The sequence below is a fragment of the Aethalodelphis obliquidens genome, unplaced genomic scaffold (assembly GCF_003676395.1).
Source record: "Aethalodelphis obliquidens isolate GAN/ISIS:26980383/991018 unplaced genomic scaffold, ASM367639v1 scaffold72, whole genome shotgun sequence".
NCBI classification, from domain to species: domain Eukaryota; kingdom Metazoa; phylum Chordata; class Mammalia; order Artiodactyla; family Delphinidae; genus Aethalodelphis; species Aethalodelphis obliquidens.
Window position 1 is genome coordinate 1,912,301 of NW_020838016.1, and position 6,021 is coordinate 1,918,321.

The following is a 6,021-nucleotide window of genomic DNA, read 5'->3' on the forward strand; positions in this document are numbered from 1 at the left end:
ATTGCACTTCCTGACGAAGAGATTACGGTCAAGTCAAACCCATTCTGGCCTGAGCGAGTCAGAGTTAGAGGAACTTCATTCAGAATATGAACTCTAGTACTTTTCTGGGGCCAGGGCCTATGACCAATTCCTCCTCAAGTCTACCAGAGTGTCCAGAATGTCCTGTTCTCTGAGTTATGGAGACAACATCTAAGGTGTTCCTTAGATATATAGTAAGTAATGCTATCACCAAATAGTTCCAATTCAAAATTAACAAACCTTACATGAATGCAAAGAGTCTTTAAAAAGGCATATAAAATATAGTCCAGTAGATTCATGTGATATTTCATTAAATGAATAAACAAATGTTTAAGATCTTTTAATAAGAATATTTATGGAGACAGATAGCTAATCTCTAGCTTACTTCCAAAGGCCCTAGGTAGTCAGACCATGAAGCTAGAGGAAAGGCACCTGGTGGGAGATACCACAGGCCAAACACCGAGGAGAACAAAAATATCCCTGCAAGGCCAAATCTATAAAGTGGTGGCAGAATTATGGACTCGTGGAAAACAGTAGGGCCGAGGCCAAAGTACCAGCGATCAGGATGGTATAGTAGGGTTTTCTGGACATAGAGGCTAAAATGTTACCTAGTAATACCTACCAGGATTTCTCCTCAAATAATGGCAGTACTTACCAACCTGAAAACTAGCTGACTGGGCACTCTCTACATTGGCAAAGACTTCATAACCACTGCACTTCCTCTCATACTGACAATACTCTGAAGCAGTGATATACTGCTAAAGGAGGCCAGATACCAGTCCCTTACCCCATTTCTGCACAGGGGCAGACATTGCTAGTTGCCCACCAACAGCCATCCCTATTTTCCTACCAATGGAAGCCAAATTTTGTTCAAGGTAAGAATGTGCTCAACTAAAAAGTTTCCTCAAATGTGCACAAACTGATGAATGAATAGTGTGTATATATATATATATATATATATATATATATATATATATCTCCATTACAATGGAAAATTTGGCAATAAAAAGGAATGAAACCCTGATACATGCTACAATATGAACCTCAAAAATGTTACGCTAAGTGAAAGCAGCTAGACATAAAAAGTCACATATTGTATGATACCATTTACATGAAAGGTCTAGGATAGGCAAATCCAGAGAGACAGAAAATGGATTTGTGGTTGCCGAGGGCAGGGGTGGGGATGGAATTAGGAGTGACTGCTAATGGGCATGGGGTTGCTTTCTTTTTGTGTTGGTAAAAATGAATTCAATCGTGGTGATGATTGCACAACTCTATGAATATACTGAAAATCAGAGCTGTACACTTTAAATGGGTGACACGTGAATCAAATCTCAATAAAGCTGTTTAAAAAAATCCAACAAAACCAGTTTCCCAAGATGCTGGACTGCTTGGGGTACCCATGTGCTACAGTTCTGTCCAGTAAGGTGTTGGTGGAAGTATACTATGAGAAAGTTGTCTCCTCAAAAAAGACTCAAGTAACTCGTGTCTTTTGCTTTTCATCTTTTTCTCATCTTCTTGCCTACTAGAAGTCTAGGCCCTGGGGGTCCCCTTAGAACAAAAACATGTTAAAGATGACAGGGCAGCAAAAATGGAGGTAGCGGGTAATGGATGATATCCTGGGATCACAGCACGAGCCCTGGTTTGTCTCTCTCTGGAATTGTTATGCGAGAGAAATAAACCTGTATTTCATTAAGTGATTATAGTGGTATTTCTATCACTTGCAGCCAAAGGCTATCCCTAATGATGCACGCCTATCTAACATCAGCCTGGGCTGATTCCTGGAGCCAAGAAGGAAAAGGAAAAAAAAAGTAGACTCAGAAAGACACAAAAAGTTGATTCCAAATGTAACATTCAGACACCATGGAGTCAGCGTCAATTTTTTTGTTTAAAGGGTAAATAGTTATTTTATTTTCAAACTATATATGTTTTTCCCAATTTTTGTATACTGCCAAGGGAGTGCTTACCCCTCTCTAAAAACAAATCGCTAAAAAATGCTTTAGTTTTAAAACACTGATGAACCAAATACGAGCAAATGCATATTATTATTATTATTGGAGGGCCTGGTTCTTTATTTCAAAAAGACATTTATCAATGTTCAGTATCAAAACAGTTACACTATTGGTTTTTCTTTCTCCCAGTCGGCCCCCAAAGAGACGACACCAAAGGAGAGTACATTTAAAGTCAATTTTGCTGAAGGATGCACACCTAACTGACCTCACCGAAACCTCACCAAAAAGGGGGGATCGGGTAGGGAAAGAAACTTTAAAAGACCAGCACACTGCCAGCCCCAAAGAAGCAAAGTTTCAAAATAATATAAAATTTAAAATCACTTGTACATAAGCTATTCAAGATTTCTCCAGCACTGACACAATGTACAATGAGATGGCACTTTTAGAGACAGCAGCTTCAGACCCAGAAAAGGGTGATGAGTTTCATATGGCTAAATCAGCGGTAAAACATAATTTTCTTTCCTTTCTTTCAAGGAGGCGGGAGAGCAAATAAGTGGTCACCTCAAAATAAGGGGCACATGATCCATTCTGTGGGTGGTGGGGAAAGGGGTAGAGCTGGGACAAGGATTTCGTCTCAGAGGTCTCACCATCTTAATTTCGTTTGGTCACTTCTGATGGAAAAAAAAAAAAAGTTGCCCCAAAATACTGTAAAGCTGAAAATCTGAACAGTGGTTTTTTTTTGTTTTTGTTTTGTTTTGGCTAACTCATTCTGCAATCACCTTTCTGGTTTGGCGGGGGACTTTTTGCAGAGCAATGAGGCTTCCCAAAATGGAGTCCTTCTCTGGGCTGTTTGGCTCTCAGGAAGGCAGGCCCATACCTTTTTCCCTCCTCTATGGAGAGGGCGATATGTATTAAGCTGAAAAGTTACCTTCCAAAAGTGAGAAAGGGATTAGACTGCTGCTTCAGAACTATGGAAGTATCTGGAATGTTTTACAAATGGCTGCTACACCAACAACAAAAAAGATAATTACAAAATGCATACATCACAGCATGCTTTTGAAGACACTTAGCATTGTGCTCCGTTCCCTTAAACGTTGTTCCCAAAGGTGCTCAGCCTCTAGCCCAAATGGAATCTCTGGGGAGAGGCAGAGACAGTTGGGCGAAAAGGACACAGGGGTAGGGGTGGGAGACGTGGCAAAAGGAGAAAGCAGCTTTCCAGTTAAAGCTCAGCCCTCAGCTTAAAGGTCAGCTTCAGGCAGGCTGGCCTCAGCGGTCGGGGTCAGAGGGAGGGGCAGCGCAGGGCGGGACTAGGGCGCTCTACATCTCATCCAGGTCAAGCAGAGTCCGGTCCAGCATCCTTTGTGTACAGAGGTGCTCCTCTTTGGTGCATATCAGTTCATCTTCCAAATCACCGTCTTTTCCAGCTTGGCTACCGATCTCTCAGCACACTCAGCACGGGTCTCTGCCTCCTTGAGTTTATCAGTAAGAATCTTTCTCTCTTCCTCATATGTCTTCTTTTTGAGAGTACTTTTCTTCAGCAGCACTCAGACACTTCAGCTTCTGGTCCATCAGTCTGACCTGCTCATCCGTCTCTCAGCAACCGGACTCTGCCAGCTCAGCTCGCTCCTCTGTGCCTTCCAAGTCTCCCTCAATAATCACCAACCTAAGAGCCACCTCTTCATACTCTTCTGCAATGTGCTTAGCTTCTTTGAGTTGGATTTCCTGGAGCTCCATTTTTATTTCCTCTTTTAAGCCTCGGTTTTCAGTAACCTTCATGTCTCTCTCGCTGTCAGCAGCAGCTTTCTCGGCTTCCTCCATCATTTTCAGGGCAGCGGCCAGGTGCTCTTGAGCGCAGTCCAGCTCTTCAACCAGCTGGACCCTATGGTTCAAGGAGGCCGCCTCAGCCTGTTCCCGGGCCGCCTTTCTCCTACACTTCCGCAGGGGGCGCTCGGCCCTCTCCCCCCGCGTCCCTGGCCTGCTTGCTGCAGAAGCGGGGTCTTGCGCTTCACCACCTCGGTGGTGGTGATCCCGGCCATGGTGCCGCCCGGCCCCTGCTCGCCTTCGGGTTCCTGCCTCCTCTGCCCGGAGCTGCGGTCGCTTCTCCGCCAATGGCATATTATTATTTGCTCAAAGAGGAATCCTTTAAACTATAATCGATTCCCCATTTTTTTTTTTAAATACGTTTCTAACATCTGTTCTTTGAAGGGTTAGAAGACATCTCCCATTAAACCCTTTAGGCCTGGTCAGCCTTAATCCTTAAAGAACAGCACTCTGAGAGAGAAAACAAAGGCCCAGAGTTTCAGTTTACTTATATATAAAATGTATGTTCTCAGTACACTTATGCATGATGTTCATGTGTCCCAGAGGATTAAGTTCAATGTTATTCTGAACTATTAAGGGCAAAAATGAACGTAGAAACAAAAATTATTAACAAGCAACTGTTTATGTTTTTCTTTTCTAGCCCCATAAATTATATCACCTCCTTTTTATCGTATGGGTGGGGGTGCAGGGCATGGGAGAGTAACACCTGGAAAAGAATCTTCCACTCAAGTCAATGAATTACTTCATTTGAGATGATTATTTCATGTACAACTCCAAATAAAGTTGACCTTATAGAAGTATGAAACAGAATTTGCAATCAGGCTAATTGTTTCTGCGACCAAAGAAAGAAGGGAAAATGAAGTATCAATGAAAAGGTGGCTGGGGGTGGGGCTGGGGGTTGCTTAAGCCAGCAATGGGGTGGGATATGGTCTTCCCTACCAATCTGTCTCCTTTTATTTCATGCTTTATTGGTTTATATTACATAAAACTTAAACCCTTTAAATTTGAATATAAATACCACATTATAATAGAACACAGTACTTTAAATGAGATGTTTTACAGTTACCATTTTTTTTAAAGCCTAACTGCTCTCATGTGCAAATTTAGGTGTTTTTACTTACCAATTCACTAAATATTCAGCCCTAAAATATGTCAAGCACTAAGTAAGCAGTGGAGATTCAACCTGAGTGAAACACAAGTTCCTATCCTCAAGAAATATAAACAGCCAAGTGGTAAAAATAAGCCCCCATCTTAGCTTTGCCAGAATGTAAACCCAGGGAACAAGGCTGAAAAGCAACTATGGCAGAGCCTGGAGGAGCGGGGTGAGGTGTCAGGGGAGTCTCTTGGGCACTGGGCAGTCTGGAGTAGAGTGTGGCACAGGCATAGGAAAGGACACATGAAATAGCACCACGCTCAGGCAGGAAAGTGGTAAGCTGGTGAAGCAGGAGGGGACACAGCAGAGATGAGTGGAGGCTGTGTACACCTAGGTACTCTGAACTCCACTCTGCAGGCTCTGGTAAGGGGCTGAACGGTTCTGAGCAGGGACAGCTCAGTTTTAGGAAGCATTACTCTGGCAGAGGCTGGTTGGGTGGGATACAGACCAAGGCCAGTCCAGCAGTTTCAGGGCAAGAGGCCAAAAGATGATGATGGTAAGCAAGACCATGGCAGGTCTCAGGTCCTAAGGAAGCAACCTCAACAAAGGCAGGTTTTCATATAATGGAAACGTTTAAAGTTCTGTGTACCACCTCCCTTCACCCTCGCATTTTCCCCCAATAAAAACATAACCTTTACCAAAACGAGAGGCTGGTGGCTAGAGCGGAGAGGCTTTCATGCTTGCAGATCAAATCACAAGAACGAAGAGTATTCCACACCCAAAGGGATTTTTCTCCCTCTGCTCGCTCATTCCCATCACCAGTGAAACATTTCCTGGAAAACAAACATGTCCCGTGCCTGCCCCCACAACCCCCCACCCCAATACTTCTTTGATCTCCTCTAGTTCTGTTCCATTTCCCTTCACAGCAAAACTTTCAAGTAGGGTCTCTACTGTCCCACCTAGTATTTACACTTCCACTTGCTCCAATCCCTACTGCTTCTGTCAATAATTGCATAATGCCAAATCCCATACAGGCTTCTTCTTCCACTTTGAAATGCTTTCTTTCCTTTTTTTCCTGTTTTTTTGTTGTTGCTTTTTCCAACTGTAGTGGTTTCTTCTCTTTTTCTGTTATTTATT

At 43.1% G+C, this 6,021-nt stretch overlaps 1 pseudogene; it reads right to left on the minus strand.

Annotated features, from left to right (window-relative positions):
* Positions 1 to 1,897: 1,897 nt before the first annotated feature.
* Positions 1,898 to 4,006, minus strand: LOC113612109 (tropomyosin alpha-3 chain pseudogene; annotated as a pseudogene).
* Positions 4,007 to 6,021: the final 2,015 nt, after the last annotated feature.